At 45.1% G+C, this 16381-nt stretch overlaps 1 protein-coding gene across 2 annotated transcripts in view; it reads right to left on the reverse strand.

Moving 5' to 3' along the window:
- Positions 1 to 15390, reverse strand: part of IRF2 (interferon regulatory factor 2) — a 125659-nt gene extending 110269 nt beyond the window's left edge. For both annotated transcript variants that reach the window (XR_009212966.1, XR_009212968.1), the window contains exon 1: positions 15194 to 15390. The gene's annotated coding sequence lies outside the window, so the exon portion shown is untranslated. The remainder of the gene's footprint in view (positions 1 to 15193) is intronic.
- Positions 15391 to 16381: the final 991 nt, after the last annotated feature.

The following is a 16381-nucleotide window of genomic DNA, read 5'->3' on the forward strand; positions in this document are numbered from 1 at the left end:
GGCTTTTTTCATGAGTCCCAAGCAGAGAGGGCAGCCGCGACGATAAATTCACTACCATATTCGAGTCCCAAGCAGAGAGGCTACCACAAGGACAGCCGCGAGGATAACTTCACTACCATATTCAAGCACTGCTATTTCTCCTCTCACAAAACATTTCTGGATTCAAAATACAACAGAAAAAAATAATTATTTACTGCACAGTTCAACGAAACATACTAAGTACTTAACCTGGCCACAATACACTGAGCAGGTTACTTGATTTCTCCAGCTGAAAAAATGAAGGGAAGGGGCAGGCAATCATTGCTACGGAAACTCCCAATTCCAGCAGGGTGCGAGATTCTGACTGATTCTCGCTTACCTATGCGCTCTGATTTACTTCACTCCAGCATAAGTTAATTCCTCAAAGTGTGCTTCATCAGCTTTACAGCATCTCAAAATTCTAAAACAGAACTTTTGCCACATGCTACACGTACTGTAATGGGGAGAAGCTTAGTTTTTCAGACTTACTAGTGTGTCATTTTCCAAACCACAAAAGGAATCACTCGAACCTACAGCTCAACAAAAACAATAACAGAATCAAAAATGAAGAAAGCCCTTGAATAGACATTCCTCCTAAGAAGATATGCAAATGGCTAGGAGCACATGAAAAGATGCTCAGCATCATTAATTACCAGGGCAATGCAAATCAAAACCATCGCGAGCTACCACTTCATACCTATTAGGGTGGCCCTATCAAAAAAAAGGATAATAATAACAAACATTGGCAAAAGGTGTGGAGAAGCTAGAACCTGTGTGCATTGCTGATGGGGATGCAAAACGGTACAGCTATGGAAAACAATTTGGTGGTTCTTCAAATGTTAAACATAGGATTACCGTATGACCCAGCCATTCTACAGAATTGAAATAATTGAAAGCAGGGACTCAAACAGATACTTTTATACCAATGATCACAGCAGCCTTATTCACAATAGCCAAATTAATAAGAATCCCAGTGTCTATCAACAGATGAATGGAGGAACACAAGGAAGGAATATTACTCAGTCTTACAGAGGAATGAAGCTCTGACGCATGCTACAACATGGATGGACCTGGAAAACATTCTGCTAAGCAAAATAAGCCAGACAAAAAAAAGACAAAGACTGTATGATTCCACTCACATGAGACACCTCGAGTGGTCAGATTCACAGACAGAAAGTAGAATGCTGGCTGCCAGGGACTGCGGGAAGCAGAGTTATTGTTTAATGGGTAGAGAGATTCTGATCCAGATACTGAAAAAGTTCTGGAAATGGATGGTGGTGATGGTTAGGCAACCTTGTGAATGTAATTAACGTCACCAAATTATACACTTTAAGATGATTATAATGGTAAATTTTGTTATGTAAATTTTACCACAGTTTAAAAAAGAATGCTTCAACATGCATTTATGAATTCCGTACTTGCTGCCACTGTTTCCTTCAGTGCTTTTATGGATGATCATTATTCCTTAATTTCAAGCAACTTAAAGTATTCACTATGGCCAAACACACACACACGCGTGCACACACACACACACACATGCAAAGAGAGAAAAGGAGGCATTTTCAAAATGAAGGGCCGGTTTCCCTTTCAAGGCGATGTCTTCTCAAGCCCTGTGAGGAGAAGGTTCTAAATGATTTCTAAAGTAGGACCTACCTAGAAAAAGAGCTACATAAAATCCCTTCTAGATCGATGTGGGGAAGCAAACGAAGGAACTTACGAATATACTCTATTAGGCTGTTATTTTAAATAAGCAACAGTAACTCTAGAGCACTAATGGGAAGCCTTAAAAAAACCTTTTTATTTTGAAATTATTTCAAATCCACATAAAAATTTCAAAAATAGTGCCAAGAGTTCCTGGATATCTTTCGTCAGCTTCCTTCACTTTACCGTGGGGGGCAGGAGTACTAATTCTGCAGCTCTGCTGGTTACAGTGTCTCCCCACAAGGGAAGGGGAAGTAGAGAGGGGAGATAATTATCGGGATTTAACTCCATCAGTTTTCCTTAATGACAAAAGACACCAAACCATAGTTCCACGTTCCAAACTCAATGTGGGAGAATTGTGGAAAAACAGAAAGAACAACAAATCGATACGTTGTTTTATGCCTATTTTACAGTATATTAAGAATTTGTTTTTTAAAAAAATAATAAAATGTATACACTTGGCAAAAAATCTGTCACATCAGCACTGTGGCTTCGCCTACAATCTGAAACAACCCCAGAGGGTCCATGGAAGAACTCTAAAAGGGATTCATAGATAAGTAAAATCGTTTCTGGAACTGTCATCTTACTTGCCTAATTATGTTTTCTCTATCTGGATGAATGAGGCTCCTAACTCTAAGGAATGCAGACCATCTACCTACCTGGCTACCTCAAATCCAAGACGATTACTTTTCTTTCGTTTCATACCTCCCTCTACATATAGTTAGCACTGAATAAACACCCACTAAATAAATGACTGAATGGATGAATGATCAAAATAGTCAACGGTTTCAGCTGAGCACTCTCCTCTACTCCCCCCCCCATCTCCCAAACTGCGACGACTTTCAAGAAAAAAAAAATTGCAATGCATTAAAAGCACCTGTAAGTTAAGTAAATCCTCTCCTGTAACATTTTCAATTCACCTTGACTTCACCAATCATCAGGATGACCACACCCACAGGTGGAAAGAACGGGTCATCTACATTCTCTACAGGGGCCTTCCTCGCAGGCTCCCCAAGTTTCCACCCCCCTTACAATGGAGAGAAGAAAGAGGAGCAGCAGTCCTGCCCCACATCCCCAGGCGTCCAGCCTCCGTCTGCCTTCTAGGGCCTTACCTTCAAAGGTCAGCTAAACAGTGTGTATGAGTTAAGTTTTCCCATATGAACAAAAATCCCAGCATCCCAAGAAACAGCCAATAAAGATTTAGCTTCAGGACTCTTATTTTAAAGCGAGATTACACTTTGCTGTTCTTCTGTCAGTTGCAAATCCCCAAAGCTACTAGAATTCACTTAAAACTAATCTACAGTGTTTTCATTGGAAGAAAGCAATCAGGAAAGCTCTGAGCCACTGAGCAGCTGGGAATTTCTCTGCTGAAGGTTTGGTTTAGTCTTTATTTTTCTAGCTGCTGGCCCTGCTAACATGATTCCATGAAGGTCGCATTTAATCTTGCAGAGAAAAGCTACCTAAGCAGTTCTTAGGTATTCTTCAGTAAAAATAAATTGCCTTGGCTCTCTAGATAAGTCTGTTGCTTCAACCCAACAATTACAGTCAAAGAGAACAAATGAAGGCACCTGTAAAATACTATACTTGATTTCAAAAGAATTTCATTGCCTAGATGTTATGGGCTGCGTTTGTCAATAACAAAGTTATTGTTAACAAAGAACCCATGGAAAAAGTAGCAGCTTCCAAATGTTTATCTCCAGTTCATCACCAAATGTAGCTTATTTATCCCTACAAGAAGGTATTAGTATCATCATTGGAACTTAAACATCAAAAGAATGAACTCATAAGATTTTTTAAGGGTCTGGATACAAAGGAGAAAAACCAAACAATTTTTCACCTTCTGGGTGTGGAACCCCTAATACAAAGTAACAAATCCTAATGCAAAGTGACAAATCCTAATGTTTATGTGTTCAATTCATATACATAGGTTTCTAGTACAAACTAGATCTGTGCCATCCTTCCTGAGCTGGAATTCAGCCTTTCAAGCTAACCTTTGCTTTACAGCTGAAAATCAAATAAACTAGTATTTATCTAGGTCTAAAAGGTGTCAAACACTGGTGAGGAATGCAAATAAATCGGACTGGATCCTGGCTCTCAAATAAGTTACCACATAGGTGATACAAATGGAAAAATCCAAATAATCTAAGATTTTCATAACAGTTCAAGAGTCTAGAAAACATTCATCTCATCAAGATGCAGATAGCTAACTACCCTAGGAATGGGACGTAGAGTATGCTGCTTCTATAGAAATTCAGAGCATTTCATTGTTCTAGGCTGAAGAGATCAGGTACGGTTTGTGGGGAGAGGCACAAGGAGATTCATACAGTTATGACCAAAACAACCACCCCAGCTCTACTTTCCTTCAGTCCTTTCAGGACTGTACTACAACCTTCCCCCTGTATTCTCTTCACACTTTGATTCACTTCCTTATGCTGCACCAACCAAGATGGTAGCCACCAGCCACATGGGTCTATTGTGCACTTGGAATGTGGCTGGGCTGAATTAAGATGTGCTATAGGTGTAAAGGACACATTGGATTTTAAATACTCAGTATGAAAAATGCAAAATATCTCATTAGTGTTTTTACATTAATGACGTACTGAAATATTTTAGATAAAATTAGTTAAATGAGATATATTATTACAATTAATTTTACCTACTCCTTTTTACTTTTCTAAGTGGCTACTAGAAAATTAAAACTATACATGTGGCTCACATTATATTTGTATTGGACAATATCGTGTATGTATATATATATATATTTTTTTTTTTTGATGGGCTGTGCTACAGCATTCAGCCTCTGAACTCATAATGGTCACGCCCAATCCTGCTTCCGTAACAATCCAAAAAGTCTCCATGTTCATAAAGAGAGTGAAACTATTCTAATATTTTTTCAGATAAAAATTGGAGATTTGAGGTCTTCAGTTGTGAAAAGTCAGAGGTCACACTCTGATTAAGTTCTACTGTCATTGTCCAACAGGGGTCTTGTAAAGGCAGGTGTGAGGGGGAAATAAAACTTCTCAGGCTTCTTTCCAGACTCCTGTAAAATGCCTTCACCTCCTAAGATACAGAAATGAATATAATATAAAGGGAAAAAATGTATAGGACACGAAGATAGGGAATGCATATGATATGAAGATAGGGACCGTTTATGACGTGAAGATAGGGACCGTATAGGACATGAAGACAGGGAATGTATAGGACATGAAGATAGGGAATGTATAGGATATGAAGATATGAAGATAGGGAATGTACAGGACATGAAGATGGGGACTATATAGGATATGAAGATGGGGACTGTTAAGAAATGAAGATAGGGAATGTATAGGATATGAAGATGGGGACTGTTTAGGACATGAAGATAAGGAATGTATAGGGTATGAAGATGGGGACTATAAAGGGTCTGAAGATAGGACCATATACGACATGAAGGTAGGGAATGTATAGGATAGGGAATGTATGGGATATGAATATAGGAGCCATATAGGATATGAAAATAGCGACTGTATAGCATATGAAGATAGGGAATGTACAGGACATGAAGATAGGGACTATATAGGACATGAAGACAGGGAAAGTATAGGATGTGAAGACAGGGAATGTTCAGTCTCACTTCCCCTACAAACATTTTATACTTCACTTACCATGAGAATTAGATCTGTAGCCATTTGTGTACATTAAATGCTCTTTTCCAGAAGGATAATAAAACCTCTAATCTCCTCAAGAGGACCAAATAATTTCAGCCTGGACTGGTTCCCAAGGTGCTGGGTAGACGTATCTCCCTAGGCATGTGTATTTCAAAAGGGATGAAAAACAGACCTTGGAGACATCCCCAGGTTATAAGTGTCTCACATTCTAAAAGGTTAGGATAAGACCCCTGGAACCTTTTCATCCCATGTCAGGGAAGCTAAGGTGTTTGTTTGTTTGTTTGTTTTTCCTTTTTCTTCTTTTTTCTTTTTCTCTCTCTCTCCTTTTGGGACGGGAGAGGGGCAGCTGCTCTGTCCCTGTCAACAAAGAGTAGCCCACATGTACATTCCATTAGTTTTCAGTGTCACCTAAGGGTCAAGGTTTAGGGGCCTGACACAGCAGTGTCACTCAGGCTGTTGCCCCAGTTGTAAATATCAACAAGGAACTCTTTTCTCCTACCCAGGGGTTTTGTGTTTCTGCAGTATTCATATGTATAAAGAATGTTAACTCTGAAGTGAGATCATATCTCAAGCCCTTCACAGTTACTGACAAAACATTATGTCCCAGCCTCACCAAAAAGCCACCAATCTAAGTGTCTCCAAGCAGCCACAGCTGTCTGAGGACAAGGGCTTCCAAGAGCCTGGCCAGGAAAGCCCTGGCTCTAGAGCCTGCTCCACACATGGAGGCAGAAAGGCTCGCGACTGGCCCCGTCCACGCACAGCCTCCTCCGCAGCAGCACCCAGCGTGTTTTTCCTAACCTTACGTGGACCAGAGGTGAGGGCAGAGGTGACATGTTAGCACTCTCTTGAGAATATTTTTCTGGTTAAAAGGGTAATTGGTAATTGTGCTTGCTGTTTTAAATGTGGAAAATACAAAAATGTTTCAAGGAGGAAACAAAAAGCCAAACACCCACAATTCCACCATCAAAAAGATATGTTTTCTTCCAGGTTTTTAAAAATACCCCAATATACACATATGTTTTTAAAATAAAATTAGAAGCACAATTTCATATCCTTTTTTCCCCACCCAATCAACATAGATCATAAATCTTTTCCCATCACTAAACGCTGCTCGAAAACACGAGCTTTATAAGCTACCTATACTCTGTCTGGATGTGCCGTAATTCGTTCAAATGTGTCTCTATTGTTGGATATTTAGCTTGTTTCCAAGTTTTTACATAACAAAAGCTAATTCAATAAACATCCGTGTACATAAATTTTTGTTCCCATCTCTGGTTACTTCACATAAGTAGGTTCCAAGAAGCAGAATTACTGGAACAGAGAGCTTAACATTTTTAAGACTTTAAGTATATAGCACCAAGGTAAATTCCAGAAAGTTTATTTCAATGTAGAATCCTGACTGCAGTCACTGTGGAGTACTCAGTGCCCAACTCAGTGACCCACACTACCCAGTTATGGAATTCATAGTTCAGTTTTAACTTGTCCCATCTGTTTTTTTGTTTGTTTGTTTTTGTTTTTTTTTTTGAGATGAAGTCTCACTCCTGTCACCCAGGCTGGAGTGCAATGGTGCGATCTCGGCTCACTGCAACCTCCGCCCCCTAGGTTCAAGCGATTCTCCTGCCTTAGCCTCCCGAGTAGCTGGGACTACAGGCGCCCGCCACCGTGCCCAGCTAATTTTTGTATTTTTAGTAGAGACGGGGTTTCACCATGTTGGCCAGGCTGGTCTTGAACTCCTGATCTCAGGCAATCCGCCCGCCTCGGCCTCCCAAAGTGCTGGGATTACAGGCGTGAGCCACTGCGCCTGGCCAATCCCATCTGTTCTTTAGGAAAACACATTATCAGCCCATTCTATTTCCCTGATTCCATATTTACCTCCCACAATTTCAATAGCACAATTACATTGATTTATCATTACAAATTACAAATATGAATGCATTAAATTATTATATGTGCCCTGAAAATACGTACATCTATTATGTATTATTTCAAGAATTTAAAAATAAAATAAAACAGTACCAAGGAAGATCAGTACGGGGGGAGAAGGGCCTAAGAGAGCTATTACAGTATTTCCGTGGTTGCCTCCAAAGGCAATTTTAGATTGAGTTTGGGGCCTCCCATAGTGAGTATCAGTTTCCCCATCCCCAAACAATGCATCAACACCAGCACACTTACACATTCTGAGAAATGCACCATTAAGCAATTTTGTCATTGTGTGAACATCACAGAGCATACTTACACAAACCTAGATGGTGTAACCTCCTACACACTCAGGCTTATGGTATGGCCTGTGGCTTCCAGGCTGCAAACATGTACTGCAGGTTACTGTACTGAGGACTGTAGGCAACTGTAGCACAATGGCAAGTATTTGTGTATCTAAACATAGAAAAAGGTATGGTAAAAGCAGGATATTATCATCTTATGGGGCCACAGTCATGTATATGGTCCATTGTTGACCTAAATGTCATGATGCAGCAACATAACTGTACCGCTAAGGTGACTTCAGCCATGTCCAAGTGACAACTACTCACAACTTCACGATTCCTGGTAGTACAATGTCAGCAGCTGCCTAGCAGTTTTCCCATCAGCCTTTATCATCCCCAGGATAAAAGGATCTGACCCCAAAGTCAGCAGTGGAGGGTCCTCCAGTCTTTCAACTGGTCCTTGAGTTATTACTAATTGCCTAACCAACTTCAACTCACCCCTCAGACCTCTAAAACTCTTTCAGTGACATTTGTGCAAAGACAGAAAATCTCCCTGCCTGATTGTCTCTTCACTCTCTCCCATTCAAGAATCCAGGAGGCACTAGTCACCTATTTTCCTTTTCATCACCCCATCCCCCAGCTCTCACTTTCCACCAGCCTCCCATTCCTATCCTATCACCCGACACACCCATTATATCTAGGTGTTAAGACACTCTCTTATCACCACTGCAATTTTTCTCATCTTCTGCAATAGATCTAGGGTAAAAAGGACAAAAGAATTCTTTCAAAAATAACGTGGTAGATATTACTTGAAATAAAGCAATTTGTATGCAGTTCCTCCTCATCTGAAAGGTCAATCGCATGAAATGGGAAAATCGGTAGGATTCTAAGCTTAGGGGGCCAGGACAGCGTATTCTGTCTACAGAGTACTTCTTTGGATCTTCCCAAAATCTGACATTCATAAGAACAATTAAAATGTACGCTCAATAAGAACAAATTAAAGTGTATGCTCATCTCTCCTTTGATGGCATTAGGTGTGCGAGTATCAAATGCCTTCAGCAGATAGCAACAGAGTGTTAAGTATGCCCAAATGAAATTATTTATGAAAATTACACAGCAAGTGGTTAATTCTCAAAAATCTTCATTTAATGAAAACAGGACAGGCTTTTATCACACAAAATCCTAAATTAAGGTATTTTGCTGAACTAAATTAAATTAGTCTTGCCTTTGGGATACATATACTTAGAATCCATCATCAGAAAGAACCTCACACACCTGCTTCTCATCCGCAGACATACTTTGTCAACTCCGCTCTTTCTTGCTTATCAGAAGGGAATACTAAACTGATAAAAGAGCTATAAACCAAAACAGAAACAAAACAAAACCAAACGCCTAATTCTCCATGGCCTTCCTGGACAAAGAGACAAATACATAAAATAAAATAAAGTCTTTCTTGCCTCTTCAAAATGGAAAATTCGGCTGGGCACAGTGACTCACACCTGTAATCCCGATACTTTGGGAGGCTGAGGTGGGCAGATCACCTGAGGTCAGGAGTTCGAGACCAGCCTGGCCAACATGGCAAAACCTCATCTCTACTAAAAATACAAAAATTAGCCGGGCGTGGTGGCATGTGCCTGTAATCCCAGCTACTCGGGAGGCTGAGGCAGGAGAATCACTTTAACCCAGGAGGCAGAGGTTGCAGTGAGCCAAGATCACACCACTGCACTCCAGCCCAGGAGACAAGATCAAGACTCTTTCTCAAAAAAGAAAAAAAAAGGAAAATTCAATGTATCACAAACTTGAGTCCCATTTCTGTATGGCAAGCAAGGGCAAGTGGGCAGAGTCAACAGAGTGACCACAGGCCCCTGTCCAAAGAGCTCTTTAAAATGTGGAAAGAGGTTTCATCTGAGCCAAGGAAAAGATCAACTATTTGGCCCTGGGAAGAGATCCTTGATTCAGTGGCTTTCCATTTTTGCTCTGGCCACACACCTGAGGGAGACTGGGGAACAGGGATCCAGTGGTGAATAAGAGGCTCGCTATCAGGGCAGGAAGGGGAAGGAAGGGAAAGGCGGCTATAGATAGTCTCAAATCTAAAAGGTCTTGTGTAATTTCTAAAAGTCCCCTCCCCAGATGATTTTCATAACACACATAGGTTCTGTCTCCTGAGGATGACAGAATTATCCAGCCACATTTTACAGAGTGAAAACTTCCAAAGGGGGAAGTGTTTGGAGAACTAAAAGGCCACTCTAGGCATCTGAGTTCACGCACCTTCCACCGCAGAGCCTTGTACACAGCTGGCTGTCAACAAATATTTAATAAACAAACGAAATAATAACACAATGTGTGCATTTAAGAAAACTACTGCCTGTGTTACTACATTTAACAAAATCAATTATTCATTCAAAATAATTGCATGGGGTCCCTGGATCCCCAAGCAGACCTCGAGTTATTGATGGAGGGTCCCGGCTAGTTTCAGTGCGTCAGAAAGCCTAACAGGATGGTGCGTTTCTCTCACATGGAGCTGGCCAACATGTCCAACACACCACGGGTCTCTACCTTTGGCTATAACGAGATCAACAAGATTTGATGATACTAGTTTTCTCAAGGCAATCAGGAGTTCTGACTGGAAGTCATATGTGTTTCTGAGGAATAAAAATGGGCACAAGGGCTGGGTGCAGTGGCTCATGCCTATAATCCCAGCACTTTGGGATGCTGAGGAGGGAGGATCATTTGAGGCCAAGGGTTTGAGACCAGTCTGGGCAACATAGTGAGACCCCGTCTCTACACAATATTGTATGTCGGGCTTTGGGGTGGCACATGTCTGTTGTCCCAGCTACTCAGTGTGCCCAGGAGTTGGAGCCTGCAGTGAGCTATGATCGAGCCACTGCACTCCAGCCTGGTGGACAGAGTGAGACTTTGACTCTAATAAAAGAAAAAGGATACGTGAAGTCTTCTTAAATAAACACAATTTGTTTCAGAGACAGTTTGTCGTAAGATGGAGCTTCTGAGGGGGAAAATTATTTTTAGGGGATCTTTGAAGGTCAATGCGAAGACTTCAGGCCTACTGCTTGCTCTGAATCCAAAGAGCCTCAGATGGAGTCCCAGGGACAAAGGGGACCTGTGAGCTGGGTTTCCTGCTTGTGTGTTTTACTCGGTACTCCATAAAAAATACTAGCTTCATGTTCAAATCTGGACCCTATATGTTCTTCATTCTTTGTTCTTTGTTGATAAATTGAAGTTTGATGGAACCTCCTCACCCACTTTTCCATCAGTCACTCCCACCACCAGAGCCACTCCTCAGTTCAGCACACTGTGCATTAAGCTGGCATCGTGCACTGACCACTGATTACACTCAGGCCAAACACAGGGGGCCAACGGGGCAGGCAGAGACGGAAGGTCCTGACCTCCTACCCCTGTGCAGAATGGAACATCGCGTCTGACACAGATGAAAATAAGAACTAATTTTTACTAATAATAACTGACATTTCACCGCAGTTTCGTTTATTTGCATATATTATGTATTTTAATATATGTTATAAATATATACTATCAGTTAACATTTACTTGCATGTATGTTGTCACATATACAGTGTTGGGCACACAGTAAGCATTCAATAAATGCACATGAGCCAAGATGGTAAAGCAGGCCGGCGCGGTGGCTCATGCGCCTGTAATCCCAGCACTTCAGAAGGCTGAGATGGGCAGATCACCTGAGGTCAGGAGTTCGAGACAAGCCTGGCCAACATGCTGAAACCCCGTCTCTACTAAAAATACAAAAATTAGCCAGGCATGGTAGCGCACGCCTGTAGTCCCAACTACTCGGGAAGCTGAAGCACAGGAATTCTTGAACCTGGAAGCAGAGGTTGCGGTGAGCTGAAATTGTGCCACTGTACACCAGTCTGGGCGACACAGCAAGATTCTGTCTCAAAAAAAAAAAAAAAGGATGGTAAAAGCAAAATACTAAAATCAGCCCAGTGCACACCTGCAGTGACAGATAACAAAGAAGCTGACACGAGAGTGAAGAAGATTCAGACTAAAGCACAGAGAGGCTTGGGAAGATTTTCTTATCTGACATAAAGAGGGAAAATACATTGGTCCAATCACTGTTATTTCCATATCATTTGGTCTCCATGGATACCACCTAACTTTCCTTCTGACAGGAAAAAAATTCACTGACAATATCGGATTTCACTGTTAAATTTTTTTGATACTTTACATAAAACAGTTATTCCATGTTTAATCTTTTATCATTATCTATATATGCTCAGAAGTAAAATCCCTCCTTGCTGGAAATTCTATGAGAAAGATAGTGTCTAATCCAGTCATGATTATCTGGTCCTTTTACAGTAAGAATAATCTGATAGAAGTTTGAAAGTTAATGCCTTACACATTTGTAGATTGCCATAATTTATGCAATGTTCTTTCACATACAGTATCTTAATTGTTCATGAAAGCAACACAACGAGATATAGTTAAGAATTATTATTACCCTCCTTACAGCTAACCCCAAAAGGTAATAACTGTATGTATTTTTTGTTGTTAATGGTCAGCTCACTAACCAGAACACAACCTAGTGTAAAGACGCTGTCTTTCTCGCTGTCAGTTGAGTATACAGAGGCTAGCACTGTGTCTGGCTTATAATAGATGTTCTAAGGATATTTATTGAGTGTGTACATAAATTCTTTTGTCTGCGTTAAGCCCTTTTTTGTATAAGGCAGATAAGGGAACTATAACCCAGATACTCCATTTAGATAGAGTACAGTGGTTTTCCACTATCAAAAGGATATTATGTGAAAATGCTCTAAAAACAACAGTTTCGTACGAGATGATGTTAAGAATAAAAATATAACATTGTTGGTAACATGAGAAAATTGATGCACATCAAATGTAGAGCATCCAAAGTTTCTCTTTTTCCAGTAAGTTTAAACATCTTTTGCTCTGGTACACTATTTGCCTAACAAAGTGTTTCAGAAAGTGGGATAAAAGTGGGACCATCGTTCATAAGGCTGTCAGAACTTCATGGCACACATGTGTTTGCCATAATTTGCTTCCAGTTTGACTACAAATCCTTACTTTTGATTATGCTGACGTTTTTACAGGTAAGTAAATCTGAAATAACTGGAACTTTCTTTAACAAAAAAATGACAACTCACTGAGAATGAAACATGTAAATGTTTAATTTTAACAAGCAGTTACAAATCGTAACAGACAAGAACTCTTGGATCTAAGAGACCAAAATGTAATTTCTTACACAACAAAGTTACAAGTTATAATCGTTCACTAATTACAGTGAAATTCCGGACTTTGACACATCAATCAATAGATGTTCCACCGTTCCCCCTACAGATCCCAGTTCAAGTCTTAAATATTTCATCTGCTGAAGTTTCCTTAGAAAAGGCTCCTTTTCCCAGGATTTTTTAGGTTTCTATTTTTGCCCCTTCTCCCCCTAAAAGAAGAATAAAGGAAAGTTGGGGAAATCGGAGAATCCTGAATCTGCGTGTGCGGTGAAGTTAAACAGAGTCACGCTCTGGGCCTGGTAGGGATAACTGCATCTGCCTGGCATCAAGACTATCCACCGCCTGGTCTAACCCCAGACCCCCTCGTGCACCTGCCCTTAAGCACCAAAAACTGAACTGCTCAAAGAGAACCTGCAGCCGATCTGAAAACTAGTAAATGACTGCAGGCTTGACAGCAGTCTCAGTGATTCCTGAAAATCCACAACAGGAAATCTAACTATCCTCCATACCTCCTGGCCATTCATCAAAAGCAGACCGAGTCACAGCCATAAGGAAGCCAGTGGCTGAAGACCAATGCCAGCACCACTTTTCCTCATTTAGAACAACTGAGTTTTTTCCTTCCATAACCAAGGACAAGGAGCAACCGGAGGGAGGAGGTTGAAGAGGGAGGGGGCGGGCAATATGTCCCCAAGTTTCAGACAGTAGCGGGTTAGAAACAAGCGAAAGCCACCTCGCTCTTCTGAGCTACCTCGGCTGCCAGTCCCCGGGGTCACATCCGCAGCCGATCGCCAAGGGTCCGGCCTACACCGACTGACCCGGGCTTTTCACCTGGTGCCCGACCACGGCCCTGGCGCCCGGCCCAGGCTGCCTGCCTCCTTCCCCTCCCCCGCTTCTTAGGGAACAAGGAGGAGAGGGTGGCAAACGCACCCAGACCGGGGACCAAGGGGAGACGCCCGCGCGTGCTGGGAGGGGCATGAGTTACACCCGCGACCCTTGGAACTTGGAACGGCTTCCCCAGCCCCGGCGGGCGCCGGCCCCCAGGCCGTGCCACTGGGAGCAGGCGGGCGCCGCGATTGGCCGCGGCCGGCTTCACTCGGTGGGCGAGCCCTACCGGCGAGGCGGAAAGGAAGTGGCGGCCGCCGCGGCTTTGCACCAACCATGTTTGGCCAGCGGGCGAATGTCACCCGGCGCCCGGAGCCGGGTCGGAGGGCACGGGGCGGGCACTCGCGTCCCCACCCCACCACGGCCCGCGCCCCGGGACCCCGAGGGGACGCCGGCCCCCGCTGCGCCGCTCAGTCCCCGGAGGCTCCCCGCCCCCACCTCGCCCGCTCCGTAGCCGAGGCGGGTCAGGCCCAGCGCGCGAGGCCGGTCGGGGGCGCCTGCGGGGACCCGGGGGCGCACGGCGCTAGGCCGCGGCCCGGGCGGCTGACCCCTCGGCGCGGTGCCCTCCTGGGACCCGCCGCCCGAGCCCCTCGCGCGCTGGGACAAGTGCAGTGACAAAGCCCCAGGGCCCGACCGGGCGCTGGCCGGCGGGAAGGAGGACGCGGCGTCCCTTCCGAGCGGCGGCGGCGGCGGCCCAGCCCCCAGGAAGCAGGGCGCGTCGGCCAGGCCCGGCGCCCGGCCCGGCTCCGAGCCCGCCGTCCCGCCCCGGCCGCTGGCACCCGACGCCCGCGACCCGACCCCCAGCCCGGCAGGCAGGCGAGCCCCTGGACCGCCGCGGGGCGCCCCAGCAAGTTTCCTCTGGCCGTGGCTGGAGGCGCTCCTCCCGGCCGGGGAGCGGGCGCGGGCAGCCGGGCGGGCGGCGGTGCCTGCTTATTTACGCTGGAGGCAGCCTGGAGAGGCGCCGCCGCGGGCACCGAGAAGGACCCGCTCCCCTCCTTCGGATCCGCTGGCGGCGGTGGCTGCACACACACACACGCGCACACACAAACACGCACATACACACAATTTTGTTTTAAATGAGGCCCGACTCCAGCGGACCTGCACCCCCACACACAACACCTGGGGCGCAGAAGCACACACAGCAGGTCTGTGTCCATGGAGCCACCTCTCCGCATCTGCAAATCCAAAAGTGAAATTAAACCTCCACCAACCTCCTCCTCCTCCTCCTCCCTCTCTACCTCCTCCTCCTCCTCGCAGCCTCAGCAGCCCCAGTAGCAGCAGCAACAGCAGCAGAACCTGCTTCCCTTAAAATCAGATTATCCATAATTGCGCCGACTGTTCCTCCAAAAATCAGTATTAATATTTATGAACCCCGGCATTTTCCGTCTGCAAAACATCGTGTCAAGGCATCAGGACACGCATACACACACGGCCCCCCACAGTCCCCAGAAACATGCCCTCGAGAGAAACACACTCACAGTCACAACTATTATTTGAAAAATGTTACCTCTCAGTGTGCTTTTTTCACGCTACCAATACAATTCCGCAAGGTATAAGTGTTGCTAGGGTGTGTGAAATGGAAATGAAAGCCCGTCAGTTGAATAATCGCAGGAGCAAAACTAAAAGTTACTCCCCGGCTTGCCTGAGAACAGTCCAGATCGAAAGCAAAACAAGGAGAGGAAACTGCGAAGAGCCGCGGCTGGAAATCCCCCCACCCCCCGCCCTCCTCCGGCCGCGCTCCCTCCCTCGCCTCCCCTCTCCGCCCTCCTCCCTCCGCCCTTCCTCCCCAGTGTTTGTTTCAAGCTTGTGCAACCGGGAGGTGGAGGCGGAGGGAGGGCGCGAGCGGCCCGGCCGGGAGGTGCGGAAGTTCGCCGCAGCAGCTCATTGGCGGGCAGCGTCGCTTTCATCATTTCTCGGAAAAGTCAATTTCATTTTCGCTTCCCCAGGTCGCGGCGGCGGGAGCAACAAGCAGCGGCTCGTGAGTCCGTGGCTCGCACCCAGGGGCGTCCGCACGTGCGGCTAGAACGCCCGAGTCGGGGTCCGGGGTGGGGGGCGCAGGCCCGCGGCGGTAGGGGAGGAGAGCGGGCACCCGAGTCTCCATCCTCAGGGTGGCCTCAAGGTTCCAGGAGGGCGTCCGGCGAAGGCACGGGGCTGCGACCATCCAGTTAGCAGGGCTGGTGTGACTGTTTAGAGTAAATGAAAATTCGTTTTGTGACACTGACCACCTCCAAGGAATGAAAGGAGCAGTCAGCCGAAGCGACAGCATTACTTGCGTCCTTACCTAATTGGAACCTTATCCGTGGCTGAGGGTGCCACCATTGGAGGGCCGCCGCTCCCCTCTGACACCACCTGGCGCTCCGCTCCATTTAGGAGCTAGAACGAAAAGGCGGCCCATCCCCCAGTAAGTCACAGCCCACGCCAAGATGAGTTCTGGAGCCTGTGCGACCGAAGTTTCCTCACTGCAGGGCGAGGTGGACCAGGGTGTGAGTTACTTTGACTTCAAGACGTCTCGGTGGCGGCTGGTTCTGGAGAGAGGCTTTATACTGGAGCACTTCAAGCAAAGTTCAGCGGGGGCCTCCTTAACTCACTGGCTGGTCACCCTTGGCCTCAGTTTTCAACGCTGTAAGTGGAAATAAATGAGAGAAGAAGGTACAGCCTGTGTGACAGGTGCAGCAAGCAATGCAACTTCCTTGGG

This window comes from Hylobates moloch, unplaced genomic scaffold (assembly GCF_009828535.3).
Source record: "Hylobates moloch isolate HMO894 unplaced genomic scaffold, HMol_V3 SCAFFOLD_3, whole genome shotgun sequence".
Lineage (NCBI taxonomy): Eukaryota > Metazoa > Chordata > Mammalia > Primates > Hylobatidae > Hylobates > Hylobates moloch.